At 30.4% G+C, this 16,244-nt stretch overlaps 1 protein-coding gene across 5 annotated transcripts in view; it reads left to right on the top strand.

Moving 5' to 3' along the window:
• LOC111683915 (kinesin-like protein KIF21B) overlaps window positions 1-16,244 on the top strand; it is a 368,894-nt gene that overhangs the window by 320,312 nt on the left and 32,338 nt on the right. The window lies entirely within an intron of this gene.

Here is a 16,244-nt window from a genome sequence, read left to right as displayed (position 1 = left end):
TTCGTTCTGTTTCGTTTATGATCATGTAGGTAAAAATATACAGGTAATGATAATTTCGATTCATTCACTAATAAGAAATATCAATGACTGATTTACAGGTTATAGTAATATAGTCCTAAATGTTAATAGGTAGACAGTTCGTAATTTTTTACTTTGGAATACCTGTATCGGAAATGACAAGAATTGGTATATAAGTAAACTTCTCAGAATTTTTTGATGTAAAAAGTAAGTCTGTGGATGGAAATTAAAAGAAATTTCGATTAAAATTTTGTAGTTGGATGGAAACTACTACGGAGATCTCAACTTACAACACATCAGCAGGAGCGCCTTGCAAGTCATACGAAGACTTATGTTCAAGGTAAAAAAAAGAGGGTCACACAAAAACTTTTTTTCAATCTCAAATGAGGAAATTGCTGATATATTTAACGAAATGCTGAAAAGGGAAACCAACCTATGGATGGCGTACATTTTGCAACTATTCTTCCTAATGCATCACCAAAACGACTTAAGCGAATTGTGGAAAGTATACCAACTCCAACATCACAATCAAATTTTACTGAAGAGGAAGCAATAGCGCTTATGTTGGAACTGAGTCTCAGTCGAAATAAGTACCAAATATTAAGGAAAGCTCTGCATGAAAAAGGACACAATATATTACCATCATACAAGGCGATCCAGGAAAAACAAACTATCCTACCATCACCTATTGCTGTTAATGATGTGGAAGCTTGTATTGATATATCATCTTTGCTCGAAAACACAGCATCAAGAATTGTGTCAGACTTTTGAGAAGACCAACTAAGGAAAATTCATAACTGTGATGTTGTCTTAATGTGTAAGTGGTTATTTGACAGTTTATCAGCACTTCCAGAATACAAACAAGCTTGTGAAAGTCGGACATTAGCAGACTACAAAAATGTATTTATGTCATCATTAGTGCCATTACGAATTCGTTCATATTCCCTTAATCCATCATCGTCAAGCATCGGAAATTCATTTGAAGATATATGGATCAATACAACTCCGGGTTCAAAAAATTTTTGTAGACCCATTGAATTTGAATATATAAAGGTGTCAAAGAAAATAACAAAAGATTTAGTGGAATATTTAAAAGATAAAATAAATGCACTGAAGCCCATTTGCATAAAAATAAAGGAATTCTCTATTAACGTATCATATCAGCTAAGCTTAACAATGATTGATGGAAAGGTCAGCAATGCCATAACAGAAACTTCCACCTTCTGGAGATGCTCAATATGTAATGAGAAAAAGTCGCAATTCTCAAATATAAACAAAAGCGGAAGTATTAATGAAGAAGTCCTGTCTTTCGGAATTTCACCACTTCATGCCAGAATACGATTTTTGGATTACTTTTTACACATAGCATACGACCTCAAATATAGAAGTGTGCCAGAGAATCTTACTAAATCAACAAAAAATAATGAAGAATTGAAAGAACTGAGAGCTGCGGAAAAAAGCAGAATCCAAGAAGAATTTAAAGTTCAGATGGGATTAAACATCGACAAACCACTTCCAAGTTGCGGTAGTACAAATTTTGAAATTACTTCAAAACTAACTGGAATCGACAAGGAGTTGCTTCGAAGAGTTAACACTATGTTAATGGCACTGAATAGTAAACATAAAATTAATGGAAATCGATTTGGGGAATAAACATCTGAAATTTCTAAATTACTTGTATCTCTGTATCCATGGAGGGAACTAACACCAACAGTACACAAAGTATTGTGTCATGGTCAAATAATAATTGAATCGAATATTCTTCCGCTTGGAGAGTTAACAGAAGAAGCCCAGGAAGCGAGGAATCGAGATTTTAAGCATGTTCAACTTTTCAGCTCAAGAAAATGCTCCAGGCAATCACAGAATGAAGATATTTTTAATAGTTTACTTCTATCTTCTGATCCTGTTCTTTCAACTATGCGAAAAATATGGATTTGTTATGAAACTCTATCATCTCAAAACGAGGAAGATTTAAAGGACTTATATTACCTTCTGCATATGTATACCGATATGACAGATTATTTTATAGAAAATAAGTAGTGTTAGGAATTAACTATATAAGTAGGTTGTAAGAATTAATTGTATTATGTTAAAGATAAACAGTTCAAATAAAAAAAGCTATTATACTAACTGATGATATTGTATTAAATTGTGTTTTATATTTCGGTGGGCGGGAAAGGTGGTTTGTGTGGGGTGATTTAGGTGTTGTTGTGCGTGGCTCATAATAAAATTATATTTTTTTATTGTATATACAATGTTATAGTCTTTAATAAAATAATTAACTAAATAATTTTTAAAAATTGTCCAAATATTTTATTCAACACCAAAAGTATGTTCAGTCATACTTAATACTAAAATATGATAAAGATGAAATTAAAGGACACAGGTTTAAATGAACATATTTTTGAATTTAATTGAGATATTGGCTTGAAATTTTTTGTAAAGGGTCGAGAATTTCCATATCTAACTAAAAAAAGATATTAAGGGATAAATATGGACTAAATTGTTGTAGCTATCTGCGACCCTATTAAAATTTTGATATAAATCATAGTTTTAGAAATTTAACAAATATGTAATATATGACAAAATCTTTATTTATGAACAAAACTCAATGAAATCTTCAACGCTTGTTAAATTTGTCATTTCAAATAAGAAAATGCAAAAAAAGAATTGAAAAGGTCAAAGGGCATCCCTCAATTCCCAAAAATAGGAATGAAAATCCCAAAAATGGGATTTTTTACATTTTTGCCCATAGGGTCCACATTTCTTTCAGGGCTGGGAAAATACTTTTGGAGTAAATAGAAAACATATAGAGGTTTCCAAAACTGCTTTCAGTTTTCTGATCCCAGCTTTGGAATTTTAGAACATGTCGCCCTAAGTTGAAGTTTTGATAAAAAATAGGTCTTATTCGGAAGGACGCAGTGGCAACATTTTAAAAAAATATGTCAAGCGTTCTGCGTAAAGATACCTTTTAGAAAACTATAAAATTGTTATATGTTCTTAAAGAAAATTTTATTTTATTAATAAAAGAGTTAAGACACATTTCGGCAAAAATCTAAAATTTTTTGAATTTTTATATTAAAAAACGTATATTTTTGGATCTGTAAATGATATTGATCTGAAATTTTTTGTATATGATTTGAAATTCTGTTGTCTAACTAACAAGAATTGAGTCCATTTGGCCCAAAATTACGCTCGGTATTCAAAAAAGGCGGACCAAGGTATGGTAAATTTTGTATCACTAAATTTTTAAATGCCTATAACTCGGATATTATAAGAGATAAGTAGTATGTCCAAGCTTGTTTTTTCAAGATCTCGTCGAGCGCTTTCAGAAAATATAAATGGCACGAGTTTAAAAATTTTACATGTCGTAGATACCCTACTTTGAGCCGCCACAGCTCCGTCCCTGGGGCATCTGCGGGGTTCATCTTCAAAAATTAAACTCGAATACTCCTTGGCTATGCTCACGCCAAATTTTATTCCGATCGATTCAGCCGTTTAGAAATGCCAGATTTATTTCCAAAAAATTTCCAGTCTGCCCCACTGTGCTTACTTACATACATATGTATGTATATACAAAACCAGATATAAATGGTTTTGTAGACTTTTAAATTTTTTACATACATATTTGAATATATTTTTACATTCATATGATCCTCTAAGTATTTATATAATTTTTTTCTACCTTTTAAATCAATACAAATACATACATTTTAATATTCCACATATAAAATAACACATAAATTTAATAAATACATACATTCGATAATAATTCAATTCAAAAATTTTCTAATTAAAATTTGTTTATTTCATGCATACATTTTTCCCATAATGTACATAAAACATACATTTCGTTTTGTTTCGTGTTTTCGTCGGCACATATATGCTCTGCTTGCGTACATTTCATGTTCATATATTACTGCTTGCATGGCTTCAATATTGTTGACTTCGAATAATTTGTGTAGGAAAATATTTTAATATTATAGGCAAGCCACAGTTGATAGAAAACCTGGTTCAGGTAGAAGTTTCTAAAGCCAAAAAAATAGAACGCATTTTCAAAAGAGCTCCCAACACATCCGGTAGGAAAGCACCTCGGTTAGCTCAGTGCTCGGACTATTTGGTACCAAAAGTTAAAGCTAATGCAGGTTTAAAAACATACAAGGCTCAAAAAGTTCCTGACAGGAACGCTGCTAAAAATTTAGAGGCCAAAAACAGAGCACGGAAATTGAAGTCAAGTTTTATAAAAAAATATTCTTGCTGCATAATGGATGATGACGAAACGTATGTTCTTGCAGATTTTTCGCAACTTCCAGGTTAAAAGTTTTATGTTGCTGATGCTCGAGGGAAGGTTGAAGAAAAGTTTGGGACCCAAAAGCAGACAAAATTTCCAGAAAGTTCTTGGTATGGCAAGCAATATGCAGTTGCGGCAAAAGAAGCCAATCATTTGTTACAACGGGCTCTATAAATACCGAAATTTACATCAAGGAATGTTTACAAAAAAAGGCTGCTTCCATTCATAAGACTTCATAATGTGTCCACTTATTTTTGACCTGACTTGGCATCCTGTCACTATGTCATTTTAATTTTTTCACAAACAAAAGATGTTTTATCATTCTTTTGCATTCAATACCAATGTATGTGGAAAAATATTTTGATTTTTTAGTTGTTAGGCACAACTTGTGTCTGTGTTTTTGTCATAAAGGTTTACTTTAATGATGTTTTGTTTTGTTTTTCATTTGTTGTTATAGGTATTTAAGTTAATTGTACTGCTTCATTTGTTTTTATAACGATTAATGAAAACCTGTGTACTTAAATATACAGTGTCTTACATAAGTATTGGAATTTAGGTATATTATAAAAAGAAACCAAATTTATTAATAGTTTTTGTGTTCAAAATAAATTAAATTCTTTTATTATCTAGACAGTCCTTAGGTTTCATATCACACATTTTAAAACTTGAAAAATTGACATTTACTTAAATTAGTTTAGATCCTTGGCCAAATATATGTATATCCTTTCGGTTGATAGGTATAACCCCTTAAAACCATTTTAAGCAAAAAAAATATTTGATTCGAATTTTTATGTTTTGTATAATATTTTCAATAGTGAAATACAGGAAAATTTCGAATACCTGCTTTTGTGATTTAAATAAATGTAATTTTTCCAAATTTTAAAGAGTGTGATATTAAACCTTAGGACTCTCTAGACAATACAACAAATTTTATTAATTTTACCAAAAAAGTGTTATTAAATTATGTTTATTTTGAAAGTACACCAAAATTCGAATACTTATGTGTAAAAGTTTACTCAAAAAAGGTAGTTTATTATTTTTTAATTAAAACAACATGTATTTTGTAGTTTTGTGAGTTGTGAGTGATTTTGTGAGTTAACTAAAAATCAAGTTAACTTTTTGCTAACTTATTATGACTAGCTTCAAAAACGATCGAGGGAATGAACAAACATTTTAATAAAATTTTAAATAAAAAATAAAATAGAAACTCATAACAAATTTGTCAAACAATTTGTATTGAAAAAATTAAAAATGAAATAAATAAATACATCCCTATTTCGGTGCGGATCAACATATTTTTGTTTGCACAACAACAAAACATTCTCGTTTACCCTACTCTAATTTTTTGGAAGTATCTTTCTGTGTATTCTTTTCACATAAAATAAAGTAAACAAACAAAATTTTGGCAAGAAAAAAGAAAAATAAGCACGACAAGTACCGGACAAAAAACCATAAATAAACATACGTATATTCATATATACATATATATGTAAGAATGTTGGTATGTAGGCAAGAGCATAATATATTTTTAAGCTCTGTGATAGAGAACAAGAGAATGTTTTTTGTTTTCCTTTCATACTTATCCAACGCATCATAAAAAACACAAAATTGTTGTTTAACCAGTCTGTGCACATATTCTTATTTCATTCTTTCATGCAAAAACACGAACACTCTCAATCTCGACATTTTACATTTATTTATCAACAGAACTATAAACAAATTTTACATTTCATTTTAGAATGCTAGTGCAAAATAAAACTTTATGCTCTTTCAGTTGTGAGATTTTTACAAAAATTTTATTTCTCAAAAATTTCCATGTGCATGAAAAAAAGTTTTTCTTATTATCTCAAAATTGTGCAAAAATAAAAAAACATCAATAATAGTATCATGCAAGAATGAATAAAGCAAACTTTTTTTGTTTGTTTTTGGACACGAATGGAAGATAACAAAACAAAATAATTTTTCGTTTTTCATTATACGCATTATCGCGTATAACCATAAATGATTTGAAAGAAATGAACAATAAAAATAACAATGTATACAAAATAACAACATGATCAATGGCATTAAACAAAAAGCATTTAGAAAATAAACATGAGAAGCCCAATGTGTTTAACTCAATTATGAATTCTGACGTCAGAAAATTTTTCAAGCTAAAAATTGACCCACATACATTACCACACATATAGAGTCCGACCGAACTCAAAATTTCGTTCGGTACCGAACACTGAACCCGAACTTCGGTAAATTTGAAAGTTCGGCCGAACCCGAACTTTGTTCGGTTTCAAAGTTCGGTAACACCAAACTTTTTTCTTAAATGATAAACGCATTTATGATTAAAAAGTAATAAATTTATAACATTTTAAACCAAAATATGAACATCCAAAAGATTTTTTGAAAAGGGTCTTTAATTAGCAATTGGGCCAATTATCAACTAATTCCGAATCCCAGAGAGTGATAAATTTCTAAAAATAAACTATTTTTGTGAAATGCATATATCTTAATACCTTTTTTTTGGTTTTTAAACGATTCATTGACAATGACATAATTCTCTGTAAGAGCACGCAGAGAAAAACATGGCTGTGGTTAAAATTATGATTGTAGTATAAACATATTATCGTTATTATAACAATTTTAAAATATCATATTATGAATCAATACCTCCGAACCCGTACCCGAACGTTCGGTCGGACACTAAAAATCATTTGTTATATCAAATTTTACAAATTGCATCTTACCTAGGATATTTACTCGATATTTAAGTTTTCAAGCTCAATTAAAATTTTTTAAGGTCCTTTGTAATGGAAAAACACCAAATCCAAAATAGAAAATCCTTCGGTCAATGTGGTCAATGAAGTAGCGGTAGTACAGGGAAATACAAATCTTGAATTAATTGAATGTTGTTTAATAATAACAACTGTTTTAATAGGCCGAGTTAACGATTTGAATAGAGTATAGATGGAGTGGTCGGATATAGTAAAAAAGGTTAGAATAATTTGAGATGAATTTGACCGATCTTACAAATGTTTGAATATTGACAGACCAACTAAGGAAGAAACAATTCACCAACCTATGCAAACTTTGCTATGTTGTTTTGAGGATATAAGAGTAATACTTAACGTAAATTATAACAGACTGACTAAAGCACATCAAACTGCGGCAGAGGAATTTTTTCTCGATTTAAAAGAAAAAGTATTAAAGTTGCCATTAGAAAAGATATAAAAATTGACTTGCCAGAAAATTTGCATGAAGAGGTATTTATAAAACCTAGTTTTTCACAGCAAGAATCAAAAACAGATAAAACAATGTTGCAAGCAGTAGTGGAATTTTTGAATTCGGCCTCAAGGCTAATTACAGATTTTGATGGAAAATCTAAAAACTTACGATCATTTCTTGATTCATTGACTTTGCTCGAATTAATAAAGGGAAGACACGAATCCACAGCAGTGTCTCTTATAAAAACTAAGCTAAAGAGAACTGCTAGAAATTTAATTGGCAACGAAGCGACCATAGCAGAAATTGTTGGCAAATTGAATAGTACTGCTAAGGGAGAATCGATGGAAGTATTATCAGCAAAAATAATGAACATAAGACAAAATAATAAAACAGCAAATGTATATTGTACAGTGATAGAAAATCTTCCAAAATCATTAGAAAACGCGTATATATCGGATGGTTTGTCTTGCAAATTAGGAAACAAATATTCGACGCAGGTTGACGAAAAGGCACTTACTAAAAACTGCACAATAGATAAAGTAAAACTTATCATGGAAGCAGGTCAATTTAACAGTATGAACAAAGCTGTTAGTAAGTTTGTAAACAGTTGTACCGAGGCAACAGGTCAACAAAACGCCATACTATATTATGGACAAAGACAGAATAATTATGATGAAAAAAAATTACAATAGAAGTAACATTAACTTTGTTGACAACCACGGCTTAAGAAATTCGAACAGAAATTGATTTAGAAATAATAATAACAATTATAACAACTGAAACAGAAATAGATTGCAGCGAGGTAACAACCGCGGCAATTATGTGAGAGCAGCCAATCTATCTGAAAGCGATTCGGAAAACCAGAACGCTCCCCTAGGATCAGAACAGTAAATAAAAAAGTGTACAATCTTAACCTCAACTTAAGCATTTTCATTTAACTACAGATTAATCAAACTAAATAATTAACAACATTGCTACATACATACATACATACATACATACATACATACATACATACATACATACATACATACATACATACATACACCAGTATGCCTTCAAAAAGTTAAATACTAAACAAATAACAACATCCCTTGGTACGATATTTTTTGATCTAAGATACAAGCACTTTTTGATTCCTCATCACTTTCATGTAGTGAAAGATGAATTCCCGATACCATGATACCATTAAAGGAAAAGATTTCATTAAAAAAATTATTATTATTTTAAGGCCTGAAAACATTCAACAGCAGATAGAAGTACCAATCATATCTGCTCACAGGCTTTGTCAGTTTTAACCAATGTGTTAAATACACCTTCTTGGGGCTCCTGATTTGGAACCAATATTTCTTGTTCAGCACGAGTGAATTTCACTTGACGAACGACCTCTGCTCTTGTTGGCAAAGTAATATCGCTGTGAGCAGATATAATTGGTACTTCTATCTGCTGTTGAATGTTTTCAGGCCTTAAAATAATAATAATTTTTTTAATGAAATCCTTTCCTTTAAAACCGTCACATGGTATCGGGAATTCATCTTTCACTACATGAAAGTGATGAGGAATCAAAAACTGCTTGTATCTTAGATCAAAAAATATCGTACCAAGGGATGTTGTTATTTGTTTAGTATTTAACTTTTTGAAGGCATACTGGTGTATGTATGTATGTATGTATGTATGTATGTATGTATGTATGTATGTATGTATGTAGCAATGTTGTTAATTATTTAGTTTGATTAATCTGTAGTTAAATGAAAATGCTTAAGTTGAGGTTAAGATTGTACACTTTTTTATTTACTGTTCTGATCCTAGGGGAGCGTTCTGGTTTTCCGAATCGCTTTCAGATAGATTGGCTGCTCTCACATAATTGCCGCGGTTGTTACCTCGCTGCAATCTATTTCTGTTTCTATTGTTATAATTGTTATTATTATTTCTAAATCAATTTCTGTTCGAATTTCTTAAGCCGTGGTTGTCAACAAAGTTAATGTTACTTCTATTGTAATTTATTTTCATCATAATTATTCTGTCTTTGTCCATAATATAGTATGGCGGTTTGTTGACCTGTTGCCTCGGTACAACTGTTTACAAACTTACTAACAGCTTTGTTCATACTGTTAAATTGACCTGCTTCCATGATAAGTTTTACTTTATCTATTGTGCAGTTTTTAGTAAGTGCCTTTTCGTCAACCTGCGTCGAATATTTGTTTCCTAATTTGCAAGACAAACCATCCGATATATACGCGTTTTCTAATGATTTTGGAAGATTTTCTATCACTGTACAATATACATTTGCTGTTTTATTATTTTGTCTTATGTTCATTATTTTTGCTGATAATACTTCCACCGATTCTCCCTTAACAGTACTATTCAATTTGCCAACAATTTCTGCTATGGTCGCTTCGTTGCCAATTAAATTTCTAGCAGTTCTCTTTAGCTTAGTTTTTATAAGAAACACTGCTGTGGATTCGTGTCTTCCCTTTATTAATTCGAGCAAAGTCAATGAATCAAGAAATGATCGTAAGTTTTTAGATTTTCCATCAAAATCTGTAATTAGCCTTGAGGCCGATTTCTATTTTTCTATCTTTTTCTATCTTTTCTAATGGCAACTTTAAAACTTTTTCTTTTAAATCGAGAAAAAATTCCTCTGCCGCAGTTTGATGTGCTTTAGTCAGTCTGTTATAATTTACGTTAAGTATTACTCTTATATCCTCAAAACAACGTAGCAAAATTTGCATAGGTTGGTGAATTGTTTCTTCCTTAGTTGGTCTGTCAATATTCAAACATTTGTAAGATCGGTCAAATTCATCTCAAATTATTCTAACCTTTTTTACTATATCCGACCACTCCATCTATACTCTATTCAAATCGTTAACTCGGCCTATTAAAACAGTTGTTATTATTAAACAACATTCAATTAATTCAAGATTTGTATTTCCCTGTACTACCGCTACTTCATTGACCACATTGACCGAAGGATTTTCTATTTTGGATTGGTGTTTTTCCATTACAAAGGACCTTAAAAAATTTTAATTGAGCTTGAAAACTTAAATATTCTATATATTCAGAATCAGATGTACGAGTAAATATCCTAGGTAAGGTGCAATTTGTAAAATTTGATATAACAAATGATTTTTAGTGTCCGACCGAACGTTCGGGTACGGGTTTGGAGGTATTGATTCATAATATGATTTTTTAAAATTGTTATAATAACGATAATATGTTTATACTACAATCATAATTTTAACCACAGCCATGTTTTTCTGCGTGCTCTTACAGAGAATTATGTCATTGTCAATGAATCGTTTAAAAACCAAAAAAAAGGTATTAAGATATATGCATTTCACAAATATAGTTTGTTATTAGAAATTTATCACTCTCTGGGATTCGGAATTAGTTGATAATTGGCCCAATTGCTAATTAAAGACCCTTTTCAAAATATCTTTTGAATGTTCATATTTTGGTTTAAAATGTTATAAATTTATTACTTTTTAATCATAAATGCGTTTATCATTTAAGAAAAAAGTTTGGTGTTACCGAACTTTGAAAACCGAACAAAGTTCGGGTTCGGCCGAACTTTCAAATTTACCGAAGTTCGGGTTCAGTGTTCGGTACCGAACGAAATTTTGAGTTCGGTTGGACTCTATATGTGTGGTAATGTATGTGGGTCAATTTTTAGCTTGAAAAATTTTCTGACGTCAGAATTCATAATTGAGTTAAATACATTGGGCTTCTCATGTTTATTTTCTTAGAAAATTTTTCTATATGCTTTTTGTTTAATGCCATTGATCATGTTGTTATTTTGTATACATTGTTATTTCTATTGTTCATTTCTTTCAAATCATTTATGGTTATACGCGATAATGCGTCAGCAACATAATTATCTTTTCCCCTAAAATGTAAAATCATATTCCTCTAAATCAAGTCTCATTCTTGTTAATTTTGAACTTGGATTTTTCATAGAAAATAAATAAGATAATAATCTGTGGTCAGTGCGGATTAAGAAATTTTTTCCATATATGTACGGTCTAAAATGCATAATAGCCCAGTGTATAGCTGTTAACTCCTGTTCTATAGTTGATTTATTGTTTTCGCCCGAACTTTGAAAACCGAACAAAGTTTGGGTTCGGCCGAACTTTCAAATTTACCGAAGTTCGGGTTCGGTGTTCGGTACCGAACGAAATTTTGAGTTCGGTCGGACTCTATATGTGTGGTAATGTATGTGGGTCAATTTTTAGCTTGAAAAATTTTCTGACGTCAGAATTCATAATTGAGTTAAATACATTGGGCTTCTCATGTTTATTTTCTTACAAAATTTTTCTAAATACTTTTTGTTTAATGCCATTGATCATGTTGTTATTTTGTATACATTATTATTTTTATTGTTCATTTCTTTCAAATCATTTATGGTTATACGCGATAATGCGTCAGCAACATAATTATCTTTTCCCCTAAGATATTCAACTGTAAAATCATATTCCTCTAAATCAAGTCTCATTCTTGTTAATTTTGAACTTGGATTTTTCAAAGAAAATAAATAAGATAATAATCTGTGGTCAGTGCGGATTAAGAAATGTTTTCCATATATGTACGGTCTAAAATGCATAATAGCCCAGTGTATAGCTGTTAACTCCTGTTCTATAGTTGATTTATTGTTTTCGCCCTTTGTAAATACTTTTGAAGCAAATGCGACTGGAAGGTGCTTTTCATTGTGTTCTTGTGTTGGAACGGCACCAGAAGCTTGTTTGTTTGCATCAGTTGTTATACAAAATTCTTTTGAAAAATCTGGATACTGAAGCAATGTAGGACTCACTAATGCCTTTTTATATGTTTAAAAACTAAATCACAAGCCTCTGTCCATTTGAACTCAACATTTTTCTTCCGCAACCGTGTCAAATGTCTTGAAAAATAGGAAAAATTTTTGATGAATGTTCTATAATAGTTGCAAAAGGCAACTTACCTCGTCAGCGTTTTTTTTTGTGTTGGATAGTTTTAAACTGCGCTATATTTGCTATCGTCTGGGAGTATTCCTTTATCCGTACATTTATGTACCAGATATGTTACCTCTTTCCTGAAGAACGTACATTTCTCAGGATGTAACTTGAGATTATATTTCCTACATAACTCAAACACATTTGTTAAATTCGAAAGCATGTGCTTTTCGGAACAACCTAGTACTACTAGGTCTCCCTTAACAGTACTATTCAATTTGCCAACAATTTCTGCTATGGTCGCTTCGTTGCCAATTAAATTTCTAGCAGTTCTCTTTAGCTTAGTTTTTATAAGAGACACTGCTGTGGATTCGTGTCTTCCCTTTATTAATTCGAGCAAAGTCAATGAATCAAGAAATGATCGTAAGTTTTTAGATTTTCCATCAAAATCTGTAATTAGCCTTGAGGCCGAATTCAAAAATTCCACTACTGCTTGCAACATTGTTTTATCTGTTTTTGATTCTTGCTGTGAAAAACTAGGTTTTATAAATACCTCTTCATGCAAATTTTCTGGCAAGTCAATTTTTCTATCTTTTCTAATGGCAACTTTAAAAACTCTTTCTTTTAAATCGAGAAAAAATTCCTCTGCCGCAGTTTGATGTGCTTTAGTTAGTCTGTTATAATTTGCGTTAAGTATTACTCTTATATCCTCAAAACAACGTAGCAAAGTTTGCATAGGTTGGGGAATTGTTTCTTCCTTAGTTGGTCTGTCAATATTCAAACATTTGTAAGATCGGTCAAATTCATCTCAAATTATTCTAACCTTTTTTACTATATCCGACCACTCCATCTATACTCTATTCAAATTGTTAGCTCGGCTTAAATATTTCTTCTTCAATCTTTTATTATGTAAGGCGTAAAGACGCAACATTGTATTTAAACCTATTAAAACAGTTGTTATTATTAAACAACATTCAATTAATTCCAGATTTGTATTTCCCCGTACTACCGCTACTTCGTTGACCACATTGGCCGAAAGATTTTCTGTTTTGAATTGGTGTTTTTCCATTACAAAGGACCTTAAAAAATTTTAATTGAGCTTGAAAACTTAAATATTCTATATTTTATTTTTATTAATTATTCTTAAAATATTTATATGTATAAAGTAAAATATATTTATATTTGTCAAATGTCGGTTAACGCCTACTGACCTAAATGTGCAACTGAATGCACAATTTCTATTATTATTATTATTTTATTAATGTTTTGTTTTTAATAGAAGATCGATTCTATCGATCTTTTCCCACATGGCCGACGCCTGGTTCCAATTAGGTGATGGATTTTGGTTTATTAGTCGGATCAGGACTGCCCTTTCTCTTCTCAACCTTGTCATAAAACCACACCTTCGTTTTGGTTTCGTTGTTGGTGGTATCTTCGTTGTTCTTTTAAAATACTCATATACTGTTATGGCTTTTGGGCCTGGTGTTCCCATTCTGTACCTTGGCCGTACAGACTTCTGACGGAGACTTAGCTGTCCGCCAGGAACCACAATTTTGCTTTTGGGTGCCCTTGATCTATTTATTTATTTATTCACAAAAAAATGCCAAGCCCCCCAACTCTAATTTTTTCTTAGATATAAGATTTTTTCTATTTAATTCATTTGGGGGCTTCAAGCTCCCCAGATGAAAGTCCGGCCTTTTTCCTTCAAAATGTTCAGATAAAAATTTAAGTAATTTATGGAAAATTTGATGAATCTAGTTCTATATTTTCCTAGATAAACAATATTTTGTATTCTATTCATGTGAGATGTCATATCCCTATTAAAAGTTAGATCGTTTAATGTTCAGATCAATGTCAAAATTCTTCCAGTTAAGTTTAAAGATTCCAGCCCTAATTATTTCTCAGATAAACGAATTTCCGCACTTTTTTTCTTAAAAATGTTCAGATGAATATTAAAGTTCTTCGTGCAAAATTTTAAGAATTTAGTTGTATTAGTTTCCCAGATAAACGAATTTTTGTATTTAATTAAAATGGGAGGTGCCGCTCCCCTCATGGGTAGTGCGCCAATTTAATACCTAAAATGTTTACATGAATGTTAAAATTATTCAAGCAAAATTTTAAGATTCTAACTGTAACAGTTTCCAAGATAAACGAATTTTTGTATTAATTTCATATGGGAGGTGCCGCACCCTCTAACGCTAGTCCCAGATTGTATCCTAAATAATCATATGGACACTAAAGGGGGCCCAACATAATTTGAGGACTCTAACTGTCATATTATCTCAAATATATGGATTTTATATTTTCTTAATATGGGCGTGGCTCCTCGCACACTTAAAATTTCAAAATAATACATAATATACAGAATACAGAAATAAGATTTGAAAATTTCAAGAAAATCGGTTCAGCCGTTTAGTAGTCTATAACTTGCAAACATACAAACAAAAACACATTCATTTTTATATATATAGATAAATTATTTTGGTTATATTGAAGAAGTTTAATTTTAGTAAATGGAAGAACCGGGAAATGTAATTGGTTTTGCATTTTTACAATCTGAAGTTTAATCTTACTTGTTTTAAAATTTTGTAAAAAATTAACGAGTGACAAAATACTATTGATTTCTAAAAGTTTCAGATATTTGTCTAAAGCACTGTGAACGCATTCGAATTCTTAGATTTGTGAATTACCAGGCTTAGAAATTTTTTGAATAATACTTTTGACCTGTAAATGGTCTGACAAAAATTGCCTTTTATGTATGTATATTTTTTATGTATTGGTTATAGGGTAGTGCTGTGATATTTTGCGGTCCAAAAAAGTATTACCCTAATGTACATACAAAAATATTTCTGGAATGCATCTAAATGAAAGTAAATAAGAAAATTATTTATTAAATTTTTCTTAAGACGACTTTTTCGATTATGCTGATCTTGTAGTATATGAACGATATGTATTTATTTAGTTTTAGTTGTAAAATACAGCAGTATTCTATACATAAAGAAAAACTCCAAATAATTACTTATAACCAGGGAAACCGAAAACATGCTCTAAAAAAAGTGTTTTAAGCGCTTTAAATATGCCGTAAAAAACTCAAAATATACTCTTAAAATTTAAAAAATATGCTCTAAAAATAAAATTTTTCATTATTTTTTAACATTGAAAAGCTCAAAAAGACAGAAATTGTAATGAAATAATAAATGTTTAGTGTCATATTTCATCCTACAAGATTTTTTATAATTGATTTATCTCATAGTTTGAAGAACTAGTTTAATAGAATTCCGTTTTACGTTCAGATAACCAATAAATAACATGAAACCATTTGGACCCCAAAAAACATATTTCAAACGACAAAGTTTGACACATTTCTACCAATTGTATTCATAGCTTCTAAACTGAATGACATTTAATCGGTGTTGTCATAAATTCCAATAATTAGTTTTTTAAACTATAAAAAATGGATTGGTCTCATGAAATCAAAAGTAATAGGTTTTATGTCTGATTTAAAATGTAATGCTTTATTGAACAAAAAACTATAACATTGGTTTTCGTGAGAGTAATGTATTTTTTGCAGTTTTTAAGTTCTACAAACAAATTTTTTTTCAAAATTGTAAAATAGGCTGAAAAATTAAAAATAAAAAATTGAATTTTATTTTTTTTAAATAAAGTTTTGAAAATGTACAAAAACGAAAAAGAGCGAAAATATCAAAATATGCACTAAAAAAGTAAAATATGCTCTAAAAACTCGAAAATATGCCTTAAATATGCTAAAAAAAAAGTCAAATCATGCAAAATTA

Source organism: Lucilia cuprina, chromosome 2 (genome assembly GCF_022045245.1).
Source record: "Lucilia cuprina isolate Lc7/37 chromosome 2, ASM2204524v1, whole genome shotgun sequence".
Taxonomy (NCBI): Eukaryota; Metazoa; Arthropoda; class Insecta; order Diptera; family Calliphoridae; genus Lucilia; species Lucilia cuprina.
The sequence above is the reverse complement of the archived record's forward strand: the minus strand, read 5'-3'. Positions and strand labels throughout refer to the sequence as shown.